General features: G+C 43.0%; 1 long non-coding RNA gene across 3 annotated transcripts in view; it reads right to left on the reverse strand.

The window, feature by feature from the left end:
• Positions 1-738: 738 nt before the first annotated feature.
• The window catches only part of LOC309341623, a 31317-nt gene continuing 6929 nt past the window's right edge, over positions 739-25126 (reverse strand). Inside the window, exons 2-5 of one of the 3 annotated variants that reach the window (XR_014156445.1) lie at positions 19187-19318; positions 18005-18130; positions 14217-14363; positions 739-968 (exon numbers count right to left, since the gene is read on the reverse strand). This is a non-coding gene — a long non-coding RNA (uncharacterized lncRNA). Of the gene's footprint in view, positions 969-14216; positions 14364-18004; positions 18134-19186; positions 19319-25126 lie in introns of all 3 variants that reach the window. The other 2 variants (XR_014156446.1, XR_014156447.1) reach the window with 2 other exon arrangements.

Below are 25126 nucleotides of genomic sequence, written 5' to 3' on the forward strand. Positions count from 1 at the left end.
CATGGGATTGAGTAATCATGCAAAGTCCCCAACCTACAAGCGACAGAATCTCTTTAGTGGACTGGGCAGAGGGCACCCATGTTGCTCCACCATCAGGCAAAGTTTATTGGTGATCCATGCATATAGGAACTGAGCTTTGGTGATAGAGCATCATGTGATCATGTAGGTGATGTTTGCACCATTCAGTGACCACTCTAAGGAATCAAGCAGCCTCGAATCCCTTTCTCAATGAAAAAAAATTACCCAAAGCTCCCACCTTTTGGATTTCAATAAAAAGTTTCTTTTTTTCTTTTCTTTTTGCAAAACTGCCCCCCACCCCCTCGACCCACCACCCTGCAGATCAGCACTAATTGGAGGTGACATGAGATATATCCCTTCCTTGGTCCAAATGTCTGGAAAGGAGAGTATCTATTGTGCTTTTATGTTTATGCCTGTCCTAAATAATAAAGGAAAGGGGAGTCTGACAGCCACAACACTATTATCCCAGTGGGAATCCCTTGCAAAGAAGATAGAAGATAAAGCTGTTGTGTTTTTTTTTAAAAAAGGCAAGGAATAAAAAGGATAAAACAATACAAGTCTGCAAGACTTTCACTGAAAGTTTTTTTTTCTTCCTTTTTAGTATATTTAATACACTGTGAAGAAAATGCATTCTTGCTGAAGGACATTTCCTAGATCTGAAAATGAGAAATTAAATTGCTCCATGATATTTTGATCATTATCAGGTTGGAGACAGTTGCTAAGGTTTTATACTGAAATATCCATTTCCCACATAATCCCCTCTGTCCTTTCATCTCTTCAAGCAGATCTCTCCTTAGCCTTGTGGCTTCTTCTTTCAGGGGAAAAAAAAAGAGGGGAAGAATTTTGCATTTAGAGTTAAGCTTTAATGGAAGATTTCATCTTCTTCAGAGTTTTCAGAGGCTTCTCCTCCACCCCCACTTACATAACTGTTGGGCATCCTGTTGATGAATCTAGAGAAGAAGCAGAAAGGAGTGGAGGGGTGTGGAACGAAGAAAAGAGTGACGAATAAAGACAGGGGTGAAGAGAAGAGGGCTATTAGAGACTGCTCTGGTTCAGTTTGTATTTTGATGCAGACTAAACTAATCCACATACCCTCAACCACTGCATGAAAGTAATACCAAGTTGGACAGAGGGCCTCCACAATAGAGGCCACCATGGGGACATGGTATATTACAAAACAGCTGCCATGGGCATTTGGCGTAACACAAAATGGCTGCTGCAGGGTTGCAGCATAATCTTCATAAGATGCCACATCTATTTATTTTAAAAAAATATTTTTATTGGATTTTATATTTTCATCATTATCACAAGCATGTATAATACAAAAAACAATATCGAAATCCCCCTCCCACCCATGACTTCTCCCAACTTCATCTTCTGGTTTGTTTGTTTTCTGGTACATTTATTTCTTCTGCTTATTTTGTTATTCTTAATTTTTCATTTTCTTATTGGAATTTTTAATATTCTTATCCTTCTAACCTCTTGTTCATAATTTCTATGTTATTTTTCATTGTAAGTGTTCAATCAAACCCTGCTAATGAGTCCATTTCTTTACAATATTTTTTGTAAATAACACATAAATGGTTCCCAGTCTAGTTTTTTTAAGTCTCTATTGTCTTTATCTTTTAATCTCTCAGTTAGTTTCGCCATTTCAGCGTACTCCATCATTTTTTGTTGCCGTTCTCCTTGGTTGGTACCTCATCACTTTTCCATCTTTTGGCTAGTAGTATCCTAGCCGCAGTTGTGGCGTACATCAAGAGATTCTTCTTCTCTATAAGATGCTACATCTAAAAGAGCAGAGAAAGAGAAAGGACCACAAAAGGATGCAAGCACGATGGGGAGAAAGGCACTTAGATCAGGATGTCTGAGTTTTAAGGGAACTGCTATTTATTATTCTACTACTGAAATTGTGCTTGAAGTGGTTTTTGATAAATGGGTGAAACACTTGTTGTTTGGGGGGGCATGGAGATGAAGGAGGGCAGCCAGGATTTATTGAGGAGGGAATGCTCACCAGGTTCAGGTTTTTATCCAAGCTGGGGAAAAAGAGGGGCTTAGAACATTGCCTCTCCTTTGAGGTGGGTTTTTTAAGACCCCAAAGTTCATGATTCGGCTGACTCTCCCCAGAATTTCTAGACGATTCTGGGATAAATTGAGCTAATATAAGGCTGTGTTCTCTTCTGAGAGGTGGTGCAGTTTGGGCCCAGTTGAAGAAGTACAGTGGTACCTCAGGTTAAATGCTTAATTCATTCTGGAGGTCCGTTCTTAATCTGAAACTGTTCTTAACCTGAAGCACCACTTTAGCTAATGGGGCCTCCTGCTGCTGCCGTGCTGCCGGAGCACAATTTCTGTTCTCATCCTGAAGCAAAGTTCTTAACCTGAAGTACCATTTCTGGGTTAGCGGAGTCTGTAACCTGAAGCATATGTAACCCAGGTACCACTGTATATGAATAAGCACCAGCAAAGATAGGGAAGAGGTAGACCTATTCAGGGAGGGGAGGCCACCAAGAACATATTGTCCAACTCCAACCCCTTGGAATTTGAATTGGCTAGTCCACAAGTCCGCTAGCTTCCTGTGTTGCTAGAGGCAATTGTGCAAGTTCTACCTCATGTATGACCTGGCCAGTACAATGTATCCTAAATCAAAGGGGAAGATTCCATGGCTTCCCTCAGCCTATTAATTGTTATTAGATTTTTCTTCCTCCTAACTCAGTGTGAATAATTAAATGGCTCAATCACCAATGCTCATAGGAAGGACTTCTGGACGTACCAATGGCCAAGCTCCGTTCAATTACTTCTAGGGCGAGCTTCCTCACACTTCTACTTTATCATCATCCTTCAAGGAAGATAATGAGCTTTTTTTTTTTCACTTTCCCAAAGTATTTAACTTGTCAGCCTAGCATCATTACAACAGTTTTGAGGAGATCAATGGGAGCAAATTAATCTTACTGGTACAGTATAATAAGGTTCAAAGCAATTCTTGCCTTCAGAGGTTTCTCCAAATTATTCTTTTGATGTAATCGCTATTTAGGCCAGTGGCTTGAAGGGACTGATAAGGGAAAATGGTGGATTGCTCTCCCAGTGGTTTGTGCTAAATATTCCTAAATAGAAACAGCTCACTAGGTCAACAAGCATATTTTATAGCTCGGATTATACACTGATACCTTTCGTTAAATAAAAAGCACATTAAATATGACTAGTAAGAGCTAGTGCACACACACACACACACACACACACACACACACACACACACACATAATAAGGATGTTTTCTTTCAAGATACTGCTCTTATGAGCCAAATTATTCCATGTTTCCGCCACAACATAAACCATGTACAGTTAACATATGGAAATCACAGGAGGCTCTTTCAGATGTACTACTTATTGTGCATTATTCCTGACTTGTTTGCGGGGAGATTAGATGATGCTGACAGCTTAGTGAGCATTCATTCTGATTTGTTTGTAAGGAGGTTAGATGATGTGGCCTCAATGCAAGTGTTATGCCATACTTTCCAGTGCATCCCCCCTTTCTTTAACACAGTAAATCTGAACTTTGGGGGAAGACCGTTTCTTACACAAAAACCTCCCATTCTTTAGTGGATTGCACCCTGAATTTATGGGTGTGTGGTTGAAACGCACCCAAAAATAGTGGACAGTCTGGAAGTGCTCAAGATTTGGTGAGAATGGCAACTAGCTAAGTGTTGTCTCTTTGTTTTTTATGAGACTAGGGAGAAGGACCCTAAGCAATGGTTGCGTGGCAAAACCCTCAAGCCAACCCCCATTGGCATAAAGAAATTCACACAGACACAGAATTTTTGTTTAAGGTTATTGGGCAATTTTTTTGGCCACAACTTTATTGATTACAGGAAATGAGAGCGGTATTGGCTTAGGCATTGGCAAAAGACTATCTCTGACTCCTGCCCCCTTTGCAGGAAGCCTGTAAGGGTAAACCACCCAAAGGGAAATTGCTTCAGGGGAACCCGCCTGCATCTCCCCTGGTGTTCCCAGAGGCCTGGCATGGCCCTAGCCCATCAAGCGGACTTCGGACAAGATCCAGGCCCCAGATTCCTTTAACAGAATACCCTTGAAATGGAGGGGCAGGCGATGGCTGACGTCCCCTCCTCCACTCAACAATAAGCCAATACCTAATCGCCAAACCTTACAAAGTTGTGACAATTGCTAGGAGGTAGGCAAAAACCAAGTGGCCCATGCCAATTTGCCAAATGGAAAAATTCCTACCCGGTCCCCAACCCAAGAAGGACAACCAACCAAAGTCCAAAGCAAGGCCAAAGGACACTTAAATTAAAGGGAGAGTGGGCGAGTGTTTGGCACATGTCGTGCTGCTGCTTTTATACATTCCCCCACGATCACCCATTCAAATTGATTGGGCAATAGCCCTGGGTGATCATGGTGCCACCCTGCATGAGGGTATGGCTCCACCCACGCCAGGGTGGGGGGGACCGGGTTAGGAGCCTGCCCGTAACCAGGACCATCTATTAAGATGATCCCACCTATTAGTCGTTGTAATGGGGTTTGGGGTTGCTTGTGCGTAAGGCGCAAACTGCTCCAAGCTGAGTAGTTTGGTTAAAACTTTCCCCTGGCTGGACAGTCAGTACTCCGTGACTGTCTCAATCACTGGCAGAATCCGTCAGTGGGCGTTTCCTGAATTTCTTCCAACATAAAAGTTCTTTGACACTAAGTCGCCGCCTAGCTTCTCTGCGCGGAAGCTTTCTGCGCAGAGTGGGCGTCCCAAGGGGAGGTCCTGTGCTCTCCCCACTGGTCCCACTGGAAGAGAACTGGAGCCTTCCCTCTGAAGCTCCCTCAGCCTCCCCTTTCTCCCTGGCGTCACGTCTATTTCCTTCCCCAGCGGAAGCTCTCCCTCTCTCCTTGCTGGTTCCCTCTCCAGCGTCATTGGGGAGCCTTACCACCACCCTTGGCTCCGATGGCAATTCCCTGACAGTCGTGCTACACATATAGAACTAAGGGAAGCAGAGCAAAGCGTTCTGAAACCTTGATCCTATGAATGGTGTTAATCCATCAGCTCAAACTGGCTGAAACCTTACATTACCTTTGGTGGTTTCTGATTCTACTCGCCACCCACTATTTCTGCTAGGAAAGCACCTTTTAAACCTCATTCTTTCCAAATAAAGATTTCTTTAATGAAGTAGGGTTTGTTGTATGCAAAGTAGGAAAGATAAGATTGTTTCCCAAATTGACGGCCCTGTGCTCATGCACTCGTGAAATGTTCCCGCTTTGTACCTGGTAATTCAAAGTCTCTGGAAGATCCACTCTTGGAAAAGATAAATTGGAGCTGTTTTGGTTGGGCTAATTGAAATCACCAACCTCCCAGGGATTTGCTTCTCAGCATTTCCCTAGATAAGCCAGGGTGCCACAGCTTTCCATCCACATGTCTCGCTGAACTGCCTTATCTCTTGCATATTCCAATTGTCAATGTCATTAAGGCTTTGCTCATTTCAGGAAAAAACTCGTGCTGGATAAGTAAATCAAAATGCACACACAAAAACCAGGCACTTTAATTACTTCTCCAGGAATGTGCCAACTTTACAAAAGAAGGCAAGGATGCTACAAGATCAACCAAGAATTGGTTTGAGAACTTTCAGGGTGAAGGGATCTCATGTGCTCTATTTATGTGCCTCATCACCAGAGGCCTTTCCCATGGAACCCCACTTTCTGACGTTAGGAAAAGGACGGCAGCCACTGAGTGGCAGTAATTGGAATAGGGGAGCAAGCACTGTTAATTTAGCCTCTCCCTGCTCTATTGTTCCCCACTGCCTCTGCTTCTCTGCTGCCTTCTTTTATGGTAAACAAGGGTTCTCACCCTCCTGTTTACAATCAGCCTTTCTGATTGGTTGCTGTCAAGCTGGCTTGCCGACCCTCCTCAGAGCCAGCTATGCAAAACTGTGTGCCCCATGAGCCTCTATCAATCATTTCTGCTGTATACGTTTGACTTTTCCAAGCAATCTGACAAGGGCAACAGGGAGGAAGAAGTGGATGAAATAAGAAGCATGGTGACAAATAAGCCTGAGTAACTGTAGCTCTTAACTCAAGGCTGACTAACCTTTCGGGGGGGCAGGAGCTGATTTGTTCTCAGCAATCAGTTGGCAGCTATATGCTTATAGCAACTGTGGCTATCCTGACACACACTCGGATGCATACACACCACATGCATGTATACACCACCTTCTGACTCTTCAGATAATCGGTCCAGTGAATGGGAAGGAGACAACTTCCAATTCCATTGTGGGGCTGTGTTTAACTCTTTCTGCCCAGCCCCATGCTGTTGGGAAATAACTTGAGGAAGACCAAGTTAGTCCTGCAGTCCCATGTGTGGGGAAACTACAAAAGAAAAATGGCTGCCTGCCCAAATTCTAAATAATCACTGGACTTGACTCACTTTCTAGTCAAAAGAGCCCCCAGCAGAGTTTAAAACAAAAATATGTGAAGCATTTGCAAATCACGGGAAATATAGGTTGTTAAACTTTGAAATGTCCCAAGAGGAAGCGCTCACAAACGTGCTCCCCTAACTTTAACTGGATGCATCCTTCCATTGCCTGCTAGTGCAAGTAGCTTATATCCTCTTAGCACACACACCCCATAATTGTATTTCATAAATAAATAGCAGATTATCATTTCCACCACGTTCTTATGAACTGCTTCCTATTCAGCAATTTTCATATTGCTGACAAATAACCATCCATCTTATTTTTGAGTGGCCAGATGCCTTTGGCCTGCCCTAACATTTGTCAGTTGACATGCTTTCTAAATGTCTAGTCAATCATTTCTCAGTTAATGTATCTCTATTCTGAAATAATTTATCAAGCAGATCAATGGTGGCAAGTCACTGTGTACCCCGACAATGGGGTGTTCTGTAGATTGTTGTTTGTTCCAATAAAGTACAAAAGAGATGGTTTTCCAGGGGAGAGCAGCAGGGTAAAGGTAAAACCACTCACACCTGTGCTTTCTAGGCATGGGACAAGCAGAAATGTAGATGAGCCCTAAGCTGAAGTCATTTTAACTTGGAAACAGAATGGGATGGAGTGGGCTATCAGTGGATGGGTCCTATTCTCTTGTACTATTTGGCAATGGATGGAGATGGTACCTTAATAAAGGACCTTATCTGGGCCTGGCACACAGCTAGCACCCACACGGACATGCCTTTAGAACATTTGTCATTGGGCAGGCTGGTGAAAGGTGGTCTCCTGGTGCTCAGGGTTCTTTATTGGTCCAATCTACTTAGGAAGTAAGATCAAAGCTTAGTGATGCTGTAAAAGGGAAATGGTTGTAAGGAGACAAACGGTATTAATATGCTCAGCATGTCAACCTGTATCCTGTGTTAGCTGTTCTTTATTTTGTAACTGATGGAATCTCAATGAAAAGAAAAAAAGGAGGGAGGGAGGGAGGGAGGGAGGGAGGGAGAGAGGGAGGGAGGGAGGAAACTATGGGAAAGCATAGCTTTAACTGCTAGTGAAACACACATCCCACCACTGTATCCCGAGGTCTGATTCAGAAATGATAGATTAATAGCTACACAACAGGATCTCAATGCCTATATATATATATATATATATATAGGCATTGAGATCCTGATATATATATATATGAAGATGACGAGTGAGACCTCGTCGAAACGTCGCCTAGACACCCCAACTTTTACACGGGAAGACACCCGAGGACACCAAAACCTGCATATATATATATATATATAAACACACACACACAGCCTGGCAAGGTATCTAGGTCCCAGCATGATCTTGATGATGAAATACAAAAACCTGCCAAGTTAAATATCAATCTATAATAATTATTTTTTAACACTCTCAATTCCCAGTAAGGTAATACAAGTGATATTCCAACTGCAAACACAATATCTATAAACATAAGTCTGTTTGCAAATCTCAGGGTGTTTTATCCTTTCAAATTACTCTGCCGAGTGACAGTAGCTATTTAAACCTGGCTAGAGGGGATTTTTCCCCCCACCCCAGAAGGTACATCAAGTGGGCAGTGTGCTACTTTGTACACTGTGAAGTTCCCAAGGTACTGGTTAGTTTCTTTCCTGGAAAAAAACCCACATATGTATCTTGCTACTGATCATGAAGGAGGAAGTGCCTAATTTCACTATACAAGGGAGTACTGGTCTCTATCAATGCATGGCCGCGCCCACATGTAGGGATGAGAGAATTTGTCCATTTTAGTTTCTCTCTGTAGCTCATTTTTTTCAGTCTTAAGTTCAGTTCTCCACATTTCCACATCATTTCTACTTTTTACATCCTCATGAAAATTTATCAGTGAATTTATCTTAATGTGCACATCTGTATACAATTCCCCTAATATACAGAAGAACCTGCCCAGTTATTGAGCTCCCTCAATAGGTCCTTCTACCTTCTGCCTGATGAACTGAGGCAGATTATGAGCAGCAATCTAATCTTTTCAAGCATAATGATGATGATGATGATGATGATGATTAATTTCTACCCTGCCCATCCCCAATCACTCTAAAGCTACTCTGGGGTGGCTCCTATCTGAGAGCAAGCCATGTGAAGGCCTTGGCATTTCCTCAGGCTATAAAAGACAGATTCCTTTAATCTTCTATCACTTTGGTCCTTTCCCTCAACCCTCCAGGACAGATTTGGGGGTGCAAAAGCGGCTGTAGAGGGAAGGGAGGATTAGTGAAAAATCACCTCTCTTGCTCTGCTGTTAGGACTCTAAGGTTGCTCCCTCTAGAGAAGCCTAGTTAGTAGGATCCCAACCTATGACTGTTTTGACTCCCCAAGGTATGAGGAAAAACCTAAAACTAAACCTATACCCCTGTGGGGTCTGAAATATATTCACTACTGAGAAGAACATTAATCTTGTGGTTACACCAATCATTTTTTAAAACAACAACAACCAAATACTCACAATTCTGGTGGAAATAGAAATTGTGTCAACTATTAACTTTTCTCAGTGCCATTCAGTGAATGTTTTCTATTACTTTTGTCTCATTTCTTTGTCTCTCCTTCATGGATTGGCCATATGGGGTTTTTTCCTCCTCTCTGGATTGGCCATGTTGGTGATGCTAAACCACCAGTGATCACCCAGCAGCCAGGATCAAATCACAACAATATGGTAGCCAGTTAGATCCGTTTGCATAATGTCATCACTGGTAGAATGTGATGGCAATGTTTCTTGGATCACATGGGTGATCTCATGCTGCCAAGAACAATGCAGTGACTGGTATGATGTCACAGTGCTATAAAGCCAATAAGATATGGCTTTCTTATTATTACACTGGAGATGACAGTGAAAGTGAAGTATAAGAAAAAGCAAACGTTTTCACAGAGGGCAAAAGTAGGTGGTTCTGAACTGGCTCTAGCCTTGATGCACTCTTGGAAGTTTCAACCCCCAGGGCTTGTCAGTTCCTCAAAAAAATAAAAATAAAAATGCTTACTCTACATAACACACCCTTCAACTGTTCTAACCAGTGACATTCTTCTATTTTAGCAACTTTTTATTGTGTGTAAGTTCCATTAGAGATGAAATTATGGCTATTATTCTTTACAAAAAAGGGAATCATTTCATGCTTGCTTTAAGCTGCCTCAGAGATATCACTATTCTGTATTGCCACTGCAGAATTGCCTATACGTCTGTCTACTCACTGTGACCAATATTTCTGAAAACCTCATTTTTGTGTGTGTGTGATCACGTTATTTTCTGCTTTGACATTTTCTGTTCCCCTTATCTGGATCAGTGTTTTCATGTCAAAATAAATCTTACAATTAAAGTGCACAGCTGGAATGCAGGACAATCGTGTCACCAACAATGAGGGTGACAATGTATAATTTATGCTTTGAGTTTTACACAAGGAAACAAATTGACACTGTGGTAATACCGAAGTGCATAAATGAGTTTCATAATTTTTTCCCGTCAGATCCAACCATTATTATAGCCTTTACATCTTTTCCTCACTATTTTTCCCCCAGATGAAGTTAAATACAGTTCCCCTTCTTTCATGCACTTGCTGTGAGCAGATTTTTCTTTTTCATTATCGCATTTGGCATTCAAAGTTATTCATTGGAGAACTAATTTTAAATCCATTGAAGCTGGTGGACTTGTGTTGGGGAATAGATTGTATCCTGTGGCTTCTTTTTGTATTATTCAGCTCGCCTAAGATCTTGGCTTGCTGAGCCCTTGATAAACTGGAACATTGGTCTTCTGCTGCAGCCTCAGAAGGATGAGAACTGAATGCTTGGAACTTCTGGAACATCTAAAGCAGGGAGATCAGCAAGCCAGCAGAAGTGATTGGAGAGCAAGTAGAGTGATAGTCAATGACCAACGCCACCGAGTGCAACTGGTGGGCACCAAAGGTGTGTGTGTGTAAGTCAGCATCAAGTGACCACCAGCGGACTGCTTGATGTCATTGGCCTACTTAGGAAACTGCTGCCCACTCTGCAGCCATGCACCTGGACACTGCCAACACTATCAATCCTGCCTCTACCACCACACAGAGCTCCTGGTGAAGGTGTGCATCCTGCCATTGAGTTGCCTCTCTCTGGTGGCTATTGTACCTTCTTTAAAAGTGAGGAACGTGTCCAAGATGACTGGCCAGCTTTTACAAGGTGTGACCAGAAAGTACGGTGAATGGTCACAGAAATCAGACAGCAAGAAATATTTGAACATAGATACTGTCAGGGGTTCAGGGAGAGAGGCGCAGATGAGGGAGGAGACAGAGAGCTAGGGGGAAGGATTCCAGGGTGACGAGGAAGAGGACGACAATGACCCAAGATTGTCCATGAGTCCGTCCAGTGAATCGGAGGACTCCCAAAAGGGAGCCCCTCTGGTCAAGCCAAGGGGAGCTAGAGGGGGAAGCAGTCAGGAGCAGGGGAACGAAGGGGGAACCCCCAGGGGGAGTTGGAGATCAGGACCGGCTTCTCCGCCGGAACGGAGTGAAGGGGCTGGAGTGGCCAGTGTGTCAGAAGGAGCAGAACAGGGAGCAGAGAGGGGAAGGAGATCAGGGCAAGACGTCCTGCCGGAAGGGGCGGAGAGTAGTGCCGAGAGCAGTGTAACACTCGGAGGGAAGGTCAGAAGCAACGTACGCGCGCCAAGTTCAAAATGGGAGGCGCGCGGAAGTGAAGAGAGTCCTGGGGAGGAGCCTGGTCCCAAAGCGCGAAGGAGGGGGGAGGAGGCGCCAGAGGATTCAGCCTCTGGAGAGTCCCGAAGGGAGAGAACACAGGGGGGCAGAAAGACCCTGCGGAAAAGGAAGGAGAGGAAGAGGTGGACCAGTACAAGCCTCTTAAACTGGTGTAGAGGCGGGACTGACTCAGAGGGGACTTCGGCGGTCTAAGCGTAACAGACGTAGAGCCACGGAGCTCGGATGTAAAGCTAAGAATGTTCTTCAATAAAAGCTTTTGTACATAAGCCGGACTGGACTTTGGTCTCTTGTGAGCTGGGACCACGGGTGGCTCTGACAGATACCTTACAGGCCTTCAAAGTAGGCCCCCTTTGATACAATGCACCACTGACAACGTTCGTAGAACTGTTGGAAACTTCCGGAGAAGTCCTTTTTTCATACTGCTTTCAGTTCCCTCATCACAGCAGCTTGGACATGTGAAATGTTGGAAAATCTGTGCCCTTTCAGTGCAGGTTTCAGAAAAAAATCCAGTGGGGCTAGAGATCGGGAGAATTTGGAGGGTGGGACAACTCAGTAATCTCAGTAGTGATTTCACGTGCAATATGCAATTCTTCCGATGATCCTGCATCAATAACTCATGAATTCTATATTTGCCACTGTTCTGCTCATCGATGGTCTGCTAGACCAAGGGTCATCTTCAACGGTTTGCCGCCCTTCACGGAAACACATAAATCACTCATACACTGTCTTTCAAGTTACAGCTTCATCTCCGTACGCAATTGTAAGCATTTTGTGGGTTTCCTATGCTGATTGTATGTTCAAATATTTCTTGCTGTCCAATTTATGTGACCATTCACTGAACTTTCTGGTCACACCTTGTAAGTGCCAGAGGCAATCCTGAGTCTCTGTTGAGTGTAATGGTATGATGCGCACATATTCAAGCACCTGTTTATCTGGGTGTGATTGCATGTTGCACATCACATGGGGCTGCCATTTTAGGCAACAGCTCTGTATTAACTTGCCTACTGTCCTTCTGTAATGTCTAGTCCCCTGTGTCTTTCTCTACTCTCACTCCACATCATGGACTGCCACTGGGACCAGAGCATGCCAGGCACTACTGTCTTCCACTGCCTCCCGCAGTTTGGTCAAACTCATGTTGGTAGCTTCGACAGCATCTTAAAAAGCTAGACCTAGACAGCATCTTAAAAAGCAGAAACATCACCTTGCCAACAAAGGTCCGTATAGTTAAAGCTATGGTTTTCCCAGTAGTGATGTATGGAAGTGAGAGCTGGACCATAAAGAAGGCTGATCGCCGAAGAATTGATGCTTTTGAATTATGGTGCTGGAGGAGACTCTTGAGAGTCCCATGGACTGCAAGAAGATCAAACCTCTCCATTCTTAAGGAAATCAGCCTTGAGTGCTCACTGGAAGGACAGATCATGAAGCTGAGGCTCCAATACTTTGGCCACCTCATGAGAAGGGAAGACTCCCTGGAAAAGACCCTGATGTTGGGAAAGATGGAGGGCACAAGGAGAAGGGGATGACAGAGGACGAGATGGTTGGACAGTGTTCTCGAAGCTACCAGCATGAGTTTGACCAAATTGCAGGAGGCAGTGGAAGACAGGAGTGCCTGGCATGCTCTGGTCCATGGGGTCACAAAGAGTCGGACACAACTAAATGACTAAACAACAACAACAACAAATAAACAATATTATTGCCATAAGACATATATTTATAACTTACTATATTCTGTATAAACTCTTTCCAAATGTCAATATATTTGTCCAAACAATGCCTGCATCTATAAGCAGTCTGTTCGTATTTTGCGAGTGCTGTCATGTCATCAATCCATTGATTAAAGGGGATCATATCTTTATTCTTCCAAATCATCAATACCAGTCTTTTGGTCACCATTAGGACATGTATAATCCACTTTTGTTGTCCAGTTGTCAACTTCCATACAATAGGTATATAATTCAGAAGATTGTTTTCCTCTGAAAAATTTTGGTTCCCCATCCTTCATATACACACCTACAAAATTTTCATTTAAATACACCCTAGCTAAAGAAGCAAGGTGAACCTTTTCTGTAATGGTTTTCAGCAACTAGGCTTTGCAACATGAACATTCATGTCAGGATTATCATCTTAATCATTCATCCATATGCATGTTATGAAAAGTGACTGCCAGTTCATCAGAGGATTGCCCCAAGGGTTAAGCTGTGAGAAGAACCCCCTTGATGCACCACACATCTATCTATTACCCTTTCGTTTCACACCCTTAAGCACTGAGTGAACTTTTGATGTGTTGCCATGCCCGCTTTGGTTTCTAAATAGGTAAGAGAGGCATTTTGTTTTTCTGTGCTTTTTAACCTGTCTCACAGGTGAACTTGTATGTTGTATATTTGGTTTTCTGAGTCAGCAGTCATGCAGATATCCTTATCTGAATAGCTCTGTTCCGAGCCAAAAGAGTGATGCATTTTGGTCAATAGCTCCCCTTCCTTGGTTGATTTTTCAGTTTGGTTCTAAAAGTGACCTGCATGTTGACCTGTTGAAAGTGGCGGTGTTAATGATCCAGAAACAATTGTTCACTATCAACGAGCCTTGTTTGCTCTTCAAGGAGCCATAAGGTAGCCAATGATGGTTTGTTTTGCAGCCTTGTGGCATCATCAAAATCACCACATGGTCCCTGATCAGCAGGGATAATGTAGTGAAGAAAAATAAGCCCTACCAAATGGGGTAAAAAAGAGCACCAGAACAGCAGAAGGCTGGATGAGTTATCGCTGTGAACTGGCCATGAAAAAAGGCGAATATTCTGAGAGGCAGAAATTCAAGAGGCCCAAACCACATCTTTGCTACACCATGGCAACCATGGGAGAGGCTGGAGAAAGTGAACATGGGGGTATGCATGGAAACCCCTAACTAAATGCACAGAGATAAGTGTCATACCTGTTGCTGTACCTACTTTGGCTAAAAAATGTTTCACCCCTGGTGTATAGTGTGGTCAGAGCTTGTGAGTCCTCCTGGCTTGTGGCTTTTGAAGACATTTTTCTCCAGGCCACGAATGGAGCCCTTACCAGAAGAAACATGACTGCAGGCCTTGAGGATCTATGAGCCTCAGATATAGCAGAGGCTTGCTGGGGCTGAGGGGATCAGAGAGTGCTGTTCTGTGCAATGCCCTCCAATGTTGAACTGGATGATGTTATTGTAGATGCAGCAGACATCTTGAAAGAAAGGAAGGATTAAATGAATTACAGAGCTCTCGTGCAAATACGACATCTCTAGCTACTAGACCAGTTTTCAGTACTGAATTTATGTTGGAAAGGAATCAAAAGATTTCCTTGTTTCCATTAGAAAGCAATATTTCAATGTGATGTTTTCTGATCAGAAGCCACATGGCTGCAAAGATGGACCATTTCCAGTATAGAGAGGATGTAAACAAATGGCAGATGATTAAAAAGAAAATAAATTTGACTTTCTACAAATTGTTTAAAGGAGCAAATTATCGGGCAAAGAGTATATTCATCAGACCATTTATTTATTTATTAAAAAGCCTTATTCCTGAAAATTAGACTTCTTTTTTTACTAACGTCTCAAAAGACAATGGAATGAAAGCTTAATTCAAGGTATAACACAGACAGACACTAGCAACCTCAAAATGGCATTACATCTGTCCTAAACTGATAACAACCAGGATGTTCAGAATAAAGGCAGGGATTGGGCTTTAATCTCCCACACTGTGTTCCAGAAAAGCAAGCAAACATTATTTGAAATCTGTGTCTGTTGAAAGGGTTTCCTCCTTGAAATGAACAACAGGTAACAACATATATTGGAAAAGGGCAAAACAATAAAGCCATGGAGGCAGAGGAAGGAAAGGAACAACAAGGGGTGCGTGTGACAAAATGGGCATAACATTGGTACTAAGATATGTTTATAGAATTCCTTTCCTAGGGAGGTCTGTTTCTCCCTCTAGTTCCAATGATCAGGTTATGAATGGTGTTGCTTATGAAGCCAGAACATCACCACTCATACCCAAGAAACAGACATCAGTGGACTTGGGAAAACAGCAAAGTTTACAGAAGAATGGCAAAAATGGGGGAACCCTTGCTGGGGGGCAGGACCACTCAAAGAGCTCAGTGAGGACGAAGCATGCTCAGTGGGCATAGAATGCTGACTCAAGAGTGAAAATGGAAAAACACAGAGAGGGAATGGAATGGAATCCTGAGGATAAACACTCCAGACAGCAGCATATTGTTGCAGATCCTACATATCAATGAAAGCCACCATGGCATAATGGTTAGAGTGTTGGACTAGGAACTGGGAGACTAGGGTTTGAATCCCCACTCATCCATGAAGCTCACTGGGTGACCTTGGGCTAGTCACCATCTCTTAGCCTAGCCTAGCTCACAGGGTTATTGTGAGGATGAAATGGGGAGGATAAATATTATATATCTATATCTATATCTATATCTATATCTATATCTATATCATCTATATCTGGAATAAACCAGTGCTTTTTTCTAAACAAAAATGTTTAGGGGTACTCTCATTTTCCTACACATATTGAAATACTGCCCCTCAATGAGGCCATACTTAGATTCACAAAATGTTTAGAGGTATGCGTACCCAGAGGGAAAAAAATCACTGGAATAAACAAATAAAGATCAGAGCCATTCTCCCTTGGCTTTTAGGAGACTGACAAAACCTCTCTTGGTTCCAAAGGCTCCTGAAGGAGATAGTTGAGGTCTGACCCAGCTGCTGATAATGGACAGAGGTTAGGGCCAAACTACATGCTCTGAAATTAAGGCAATGCTTGTCTGTTACAAAGAAGCCATTTGCAAGGGCAAAACAGGAGGTGGCAGATGCTGTACCTATTGTCCAAGCCTCTCACTGCCTGCAGCTTTAGTCTTGCACTGCTTACTGCCCTCCAACAATGTTCCCAACATGTGCTACTGGTGGAAGACCATAGGAGAAGGCACTGCTGTGTAGGCATTCTAATGTAGTCATGCTCATTGATGTCAGTGGTTTACTATGGGTAAAAGTTAGTAGACTATCACACTGTATGTTATTGTACAGCTGTACTATACTTTGTAGGGGGTTCCTATTAGACCAGTGGTGGGGAATGTGTGGCTCTCCAAAAATTGTTGGACTACAACTCCCATGCTGGTGGGGGCTGGTTGGAGTTGGAGCACAACAACATCTGACTCTCCACTGCTGTACGAAACTCATATTGCCAGGTTACTCTAGTGCCACATCTGTGAACCTTGGAAGTGTATCAACAACTTATGGAAAGTAGAGTAGACTGCCAGGGCAAAGTGCTAATGTGTGGCCTGAGAACCTGGACTTTCCTTACAGTTCCAAAGCTTGGTTGTTTCTTTATGTTTACCCTAGGCTCTCCACTAAACATCAAAGCCAGCAGGATTCAGCTGGAGTTAAGTCTGTGCAATGCAGACCTTGAAGGAAGCAAAAGCTTGCAATCTGTGGACTAAAATTATTCACTAGGCAGACCAGAACCATATAAATGTATATGTATGCTATAAGATAGTAAAGAAAAGAGAATGCAGGAAGATTAAAAAAAACTACATCCACAGCAAAGTTCATTTATGGTTAATTTTTCTTTTAAGTTCATATTGGTAGTGGAGGGAGGGAAATCTGGGTCAGGGAGTTCCACTCACTTGCAAAGAGAAGCAGCAGCCACTCTGCATAAAGGACTATAACATTTTAAAAAAAATCTGATACAAAGATATTGAAGCCAAGGATCCAAATTATAGTATAGATAAATGTATTATTTGGTATGTCAAAGTTTTATAGGGGATGCGGGTGGCGCTGTGGGTTAAACCACAGAGCCTAGGACTTGCTGATCAGAAGGTCGGCGGTTTGAATCCCCGCGATGGGGTGAGCTCCCGTTGCTCGCTCCCTGTTCCTGCCAACCTAGCAGTTCGAAGGCATGAAGTGCAAGTAGATCAATAGGTACCGCTCCAGCGGAAAGGTAAACAGCATTTCCGTGTGCTGCTCTGGTTTGCCAGAAGCGGCTTAGTCATGCTGGCCACATGACCTGGAAGCTGTATGCCGGCTCCCTCGGCCAATAAAGCGAGATGAGCGCCGCAACCCCAGAGTCGGTCATGACTAGACTTAATGGTCAGGGGTCCCTTTACCTTTACCAAAGTTTTATAACAACAAACTTACATTTTATTTACCACAAAATCCTTTCTTTATTGTTTGCACACCCCATTTTTCCTCCATTGAGAACAAAATAAACACCTAAACATTTTGTCTCTTTCCAAATGTTTAGGCCATGTGCCTTTTACCTTACCTATGTTGTTAGCCACTCTGAGCATGTCTTTGTGCAGAAAAAGTGGACTGTACATTTTGACATAACTGATGGCCTACGACTATCCTATGAATACACAGTAAAGTCTTACAACGTCATTTTGCTTCATGGCTCGTTGGGAATAATTTATTATTGCCATTTATAGGTGCAACATTATTTTTCCTTGTGAAAAGCAAATCTCTTAAAACATGTCAGGTATACATATTCTAATCAGAGTTGCAATGTTCAACTGAACAATCATTTAGATTAGTCCATTAAAACAATTTTTAATTGACTAAGATGTTGCTCTGGTTATTCAGACAGCAGCATTTTAGTTTATATATATATATGTTTATATATATGTGTGTGTGTGTGCGCGCGCGCTTCTAAAAACTGAAGGTGGCAAGCACCATTGTTGTAAAAGAGGTTCCCTCCATTTTCTCATACAGATGAGTTCCTCCTCTAAGGCACAAATTATGTATGGTTCTTACTTCAGAAGTACTGTTTACCCAATATGCACATTTATGGATATTTCATTAATCGACTAAAACTCACATGATTAATCGACCAAAATTTCTGTCAACGGGTTGCAGCCTTAATTGAATGGACAGTATGTTATTCATAAGTTGTTTGGTTTTTCTTTGGAATTCTGCATCCCTTCCTCTCTCCCTCCATCAATACCTGCTTTGAAAACAGAAGATCAGCCTTCCCCATCAGTCTTTCCCAGCCTGGTACCCTTCAGAAACATTGGACTACAGTGCCCATGTGTGCCATCCACTATGATTATGGGATCCAGCAACAACTGATGGGTCACCAGCTCCCCCTCTCCCAGTTTAAAATAATCTAATGTGATAAACATTTGGAAAGATCCCTGCCTCGGGCTTGGGTGAGAGACTGCCACTTAAAGCATGCAATGTTGTGCATAGATGGGCCAGTCTTGGCAATGGGACAATCCCCACCACTGCACCAAATGTATGTTTTAATCCAGGGATGTCCAACAGGTCGATCGCGATCTACTGGTAGATCCCCGTGAGGTTTTGGTAGATCCTGGTCGATCTCTGGCTCCCTTTCCTTAGTATCGCTAAAACTGACTCCTGCCCCACCCCATCACCCTGCATTGCTGTATGATCTATGGAAGGGAAGACAGAGCTTTCTCTGTGCTGCTGTTTTGATCCATCGCGATCTTTTTGTGAGTGACTTTACCACTTTGCCCCTTGCCTTTAACCCTCCCCCCAAAATGAAACTTTCTCCTCCCCTCAAAAAGCTGTACAACTTTGAGCTGCCCTCCCAAATGGGGCTTTTCTCCTCCGTAAAACAAGCCCAACAACTTTGAGCTGAACCCCCCAGAAATGGGGTAGATCACTGTCATTTTTTAATTCTGAAAGTAGATTGCAGTCTCTTGAGAGTTGGCCACCCCTGTTCTAATCTGTTCTAAATCCAAAACTTCATCTCTTGTTTAAAACTGCCATCATCTCACATAGGCAGAGAGATTGTACCAGCAAGTCTCTCCCCTCACGCTCTCAGACATACCAATGTGCATTCACAAAGAGACAGATGGCATTTTCCTTCCCCCCCCCCCCTGCACTATAAAAAGGTTTCAGCGGTCAGGGAGAGGTCTTGGGTTAAATGTGTTGTGGGCTGAGTAAAAAAAAGAAAAAAGACCGTGGGTAGTGCCTTTCAGGGGGGGAAGAGTGCTTAACTGCCTCCTGCAATATTCATTTCATTTTGATACAATACCTTGGGAAGGTTCTGATTTCTCCATTTCTTTCATGAATGGGTCATCCGTCTCTCCAGTTGCTGCTTCATTCACAAAGATCCTTATGCAATATTGATGTCGCACTCCATAAAGGCAGGAGGGAACTTTCTTTCCTGCAAATGGCAAAAACCTTGCCGTAATGTCCAGGGATGTCTGAAGCATATTTCCAAATATGCCAAAGAGGTTCACTATGTGTAACAAACAAGAAATGCTGCATTGCAGCATATTTTCTCATTATTCAACAACACCAAAAGGGGAAAGGAGACTACGATCTTGCCTTTGCCTAGCCTTGGCTCTGGGTTGGGACTCTTTGCTCTGAAGAGAACATCTAGAGCATCATCCAACATAATGGGCAGGGTTTCAAAGTCCCACATGAAGACCTGCGCCCAGTGGGAGGGTGAGGTTGGTTAGGAATGAAAGAATGGGTCAGACTGCCATGTTCCTCCATGTTACTCCACACACACACACACACACACACACACACACACACACTAATTTTGCCCCTCAGTGCTAAGGTCTGATTATGAGGCTCTGCACATGTCGAAGATGCCAGTGAAAGACGAAGCAGATGGTGGGCAGAGATGAGGGAGAAACTCATACAGTTTGCATTTTAATCAGAGTCGGTCTAACTCACACATCCCAAACCAACACATGAACACAGCTTATATTTTGAAGATCACACCTCTCTGAATTTTTTTTTGTTGCAGCACCCCAACCAAGGAATTCGCACCCAAAAGCAAACATGCACATTAGGGGGGAAGCGTGTGCACAAATGATAATATAAGATGTGCAAAAATGTGACATTGTGAATTGAGCAAAATGGAAGGTGAGAGATGGAGGGTGTCAAATTTTGGGCTTGCACGGGGCACCACTGAAATATGAAATACCAAAGTTTGCCGCTGATGTGCTAATTAGACTTAAGCATGTTCCTTATATGAGGTCTTCTATCTTACAGGAATTTGATAGAGTCCCTGAGGGCAACCATTGTGGTATTTGCATCACAGTGGAGCCTAGTGCATTGGAACAAATGGGGCATTCAGCCTGCCTTCATTCACCCCCCCTCCCCAATCTGCCTGCCTGTCTTCTTACAACTAGCCCTGCCTGGCAGCTTGTAGGGCCTTGTAGGGAGGAGGAGGAGGAGGAGGAGAACAAAGCTTGAATTAACTGACTCTGCCTGCCATTGGCTCTGGCTCCACTCACTGTTGACCTGTCTGCCACTGTTGACCTGTCTATCAGTTCTAATGGGCACCAGCCACCACTGTGGCATCACATACATCTCGGCCATATTTATTTCCTGCAGCTTAGCTCTGCTTCAGAACTACATGATCCTTGCACAGACCCTCTCCCTGTGCGTGAGCATCTCATTACAATTTCCACATAGGCATGCACTGTATGCCAGTTTTAAAAATGGATGGAAGCGTTCCTCTGGGGCCAGTAGTGAGAGATGTTCCTTTTAGAACATTAGCTACTCTGTATGGCTAAAGTTAATGAGCCACTTTATGTCAGGCTCCCAAAGCCATTTATGCATGTAGCCTTTCAATTAGCTTTGTTGATGAATCAATTAATACAGTTCAAACCTTTTAGAATATTGTGAGTGTGAAAGCAGGGTTTTATTCTTTAGTCACCAGGAAAACGTAGCATTGCAACTTTACAAACTGCTCTGAGTAGAACTAAGCCAAGGGTATTCAATTTTTCACAATTGCTGAAAGCTGTCTTTCCTTCCTCCCTTTCCTTACTTACTGGTCAATCTGAAATGTTCACCAGAGCTACTGTGCATTGTGGAAATAATAATAATAATAATAATAATAATAATAATAATAATAATACCTAAAGGAGCGTCTCCACCCCCATTGTTCTACCTGGACACTGAGGTCCGGCGCCGAGGGTCTTCTGGCAGTTCCCTCCCCGCAAGAAGCAAAGCTACAGGGAACCAGGCAGAGGGCCTTCTCGGTAGTGGCACCTGCCCTGTGAAATGCCCTCCCACCAGATGTCAAAGGGAACAACAACTACCAGACTTTTAGAAGACATCTGAAGGCAGCCCTGTTTAGGGAAGCTTTTAATGTTTGATGAACTACTGCATTTTAATATTTTGTTGGAAGCCACCCAGAGTGGCTGGGAAAACCCAGCCAGATGGGCGGGGTATAAATAGATGGTTGTTGTTGTTGTTGTTGTTGTTGTTGTTGTTGTTGTTGTTGTTGTTGTTGTTGTTGTAATACATCACCCATCTGACTGTGTTGCCCCAGCCACTCTGGACCGCTTCCAGCATATACAGAAACATAATAAAATATCAATCATTAAAAACTTTGCTATACAGGGCTGTCTTCAGATGCCTTCTAAAGGTTGCATAGTTACTTATCTCCTTGACATATGATGGGAGGGTGTTCCACAGGGTGGGCACGATTACTGAGAAGGCACTCTTCCTGGTTCCCTATAACCTCACTTCTCTCAGTGTATGACAAAATGATGTATGACAAAAAACAAAGAATGTCATTTGCCGTCAATCAGTCCATGTGATGTAAGAGCTAAAGCTCACTAATCTACTGCAATGTTTCCTGTGTGTAAAGCGGCAGCCGACCATGTACTTCATTTTACCTTATTTGGTTGCATAAGCCCCTGTGAAAACATTGCCTGCCATAAATAGTGCTGCCAACCCCCCCCCCCCCCACATCTCCTGTATTTTTTTTAACCACAGTTTTTTACTGCTTTTTTGTAATTGTGTAAATGTTGCATGCTGTATGTTTTAATAATTTTTAAAAAACACACAACAAGAAAAACAACAACAATGCATACCCCTCAATTAATAAGAAAAGAAATTGCATTCAAATATTATCAAACAAACACATTTAAGGTTTGGAAGAATTGGCAAGAATGCCTTTCCCCAACTGGCTCACCATTATTCCCACTTGGTCATAAATTGACTACAATCAACTATCAACTTTGTCACATATTGGCAGCTAAGTTACTTAAAGCACAGGCTAATGGATTTCTGATTAATTTGAGTCCATTGCATCACAAAGGCAAAGAACTGGTCTCTATTATTTACAGACTGGTCCCTTCATGGGCCTTAAATCTCAGGGGAATCTCAGGAGAAATCACTGTGTGGTCAGCTAAGCCTGACAAATCTGTTTCATCACATGTGAGAGAATTTTCCCTCAGAATTCTGCATAGATGGCATTGTATACCTGGACAGATGTCTCATGTCACATCAAGAAGAAGAGTTTGGATTTGATTTCCTGCCTTTCACTCCCCTTTCAGGAGTCTCAAAACGGCTAACATTCTCCTTTCCCTTCCTCCCCCACAACAAACACTCTGTGAGGTGAGTGGGGCTGAGAGACTTCAAAGAAGTGTGACTGGCCCAAGGTCACCCATCAGCTGCATGTGGAGGAGCGGAGACTCGAACCCGGTTCCCCAGATTACGAGACTACCGCTCTTAACCACTACACCACACTGGCTCTCTGTTCACAGTCAGAACAGAATTGCAAGTGGGGCTGTGGGCTCTGGGGGACATTTTCCCATCGTTCTGGTCTCAAGTCTATCAAGAAATATATGAAATAATTAAATGACCTGTTTAGGCTTCTCTGCAACCACCTCACAATGATAAAGGAAGCTCAAACTCTCACAACCCTAAATAAATTCTAAAGGACATGGGCAGGGGGGGGGGGAATTAAACCTCCTTCACAGGGGAAGAAAACTTTTGAGAAACTGGAGGAGATATTTCAGTGTGGCACTAGTCATAATGTACTTGCTATGGAATATCACAGAGGGTGGAAACTCTCTTGCACTACCATGAGAAGGGTTATCCTTAATGACGTGCCAAAAACATTTGAATGAAAATCATTTTAAATAGGAGCATGCTTTAATTCAGCAATCGGTTCTCATCCCACTAGGCTTTTCGGAGATTGATGAAGAGCTGCAGATATAATTTTAAAAGGGCTGCTTTCTGTTAAAAAAAAGAAGAAGTGATGTTGGAATGTCAGAGTAATTATTCAGCCTAAAATAACAGGGTGACATAGTCTTCATAAATTACTTAGCTCACCTGCAATAGCAGGCTGCCAAAGTTCTAATTCTCACTACTTAAGTGCTTCAGAATATTTTTTGCTTCTGTCCTCCGGAGACAGTTGTAGATGGATTTTACCTTTGAGGAAGGTCATATGTCTATTAGAAAACAGAACTCTGTGCTTTTTTTATTTTATTTTTAAGGGTACATCTCGCTCTTCTTTTGTACCCTTCCCCTGCTACTAGATCAAGTCTCTCCTTGCCAAAACACCATGACAAGTGTAAACTTCCTGTCCCTTGAAACAGTTTGCCATGCATCCAGAGCAAACCGCAGAAGAGTCGTTGCTGAAAGAACCGACAATCCAAAGTGACAACATGCACTTGCCTGCAGGAACTCAATCATGTTAGGGTGTTTTTAACATGGAGGCTAATGTGTGCTGCCATTGGACTGTATGTAATAAGCAGAGATTAGAGGATGAAGGAATGTCCTTGAGGCAGCAACTGAATTGGCCTCTTTGCAGAATGCCATGCAGGGTAAAATGTCGGCAGCTGAAGTAACAGGCCTCCTCTGTATCAACACTCTGCCAAGTAAGTGAAGCTGGCAATGGGTGACTTAGATCCAGATGTTCATTGAGATGCAGATGTGCATCTGGATGGACCTTCATATGCAATGTGATCCCACAGGCACACAAATGTATTTATTTTAAGAATGTCTACATTGCCCAAACTGAAATTGACCAATTCTATGAAGACTTACAAGACCTTATAGAAGTGACACCAAAGAAGGATGTTCTTCTCATTATAGGAGATTGGAATGCTAAAGTAGGGAATCAAGAGATAAAAGGAACAACTGGCAAGTTTGGCCTTGGAGATCAAAACGAAGCAGGCAAAGACTAATAGAGTTCTGTCAAGAGAACAAGCTGGTCATCACAAACACGCTTTTCCAACAACACAAGAGACGACTCTACACATGGACATCACCAGATGGGCAGCATCGGAATCAGATTGATTATATTCGCTGCAGCCAAAGATGAAGAAGCTCTATACAGTCAGCAAAAACAAGACCTGGAGCGGACTGTGGCTCAGATCATCAGCTTCTTATAGCAAAATTCAAGCTTAAACTGAAGAAAGTAGGAAAAACCACTGCGCTGGTATGATACATTCTAAGTCAAATCCCTTATGAATACACAGCAGAAGTGAGGAACAGGTTTAAGGATTTAGATTTGCTGGACAGAGTGCCTGAAGAACTATGGGTGGAGGCTCGCAACATTATACAGGAGGCAGCAACGAAAACCATCCCAATGAAAAAGAAATGCAAGAAAGCAAAGTGGCTGTCCAACGAGGCCTTACAAATAGCAGGGGAGAGAAGGCAAGCAAAATGCGAGGGAGATAGTGAAAGATACAGGAAATTGAATGCAGATTTCCAAAAAATAGCAAGTAGAGACAAGAAGGCCTTCTTAAACAAGCAATGCAAAGAAATAGAGGAAAACAACAGAATGGGAAGAACCAGAGATCTGTTCAAGAAAATTGGAGATATGAAAGGAACATTTCGTACAAAGATTAACATAATAAAGGACAAAAGTGGTAAGGACCTAAGAGAAGCAGAAGACATCAAGAAGAAGTGTCAAGAATACACAGAGGAATTATACCAGAAGGATATGGATGGCTCGTACACCCCAGGTAGTGTGGTTGCTGACCTTGAGCCAGACATCCTGGAGAGTGAACTCAAATGGGCCTTAGAAAGCACTGCAAATAACAAGGCCAGTGGAAGTGATGGTATTCCAGCTGAACTATTTAAAATTTTAAAAGATTATGCAATAAGGTGCTACACTCAATATGCCAGCAAGTTTGGAAAACTCAGCAGTGGCCAAAGGATTGGAGAAGATCAGTCTACATCCCAATCCCAAAGAAGGGCAGTGCCAAAG

This window comes from Podarcis erhardii (genome assembly GCF_964252035.2).
Source record: "Podarcis erhardii genome assembly, chromosome: 5".
NCBI classification, from domain to species: Eukaryota; Metazoa; Chordata; class Lepidosauria; order Squamata; family Lacertidae; genus Podarcis; species Podarcis erhardii.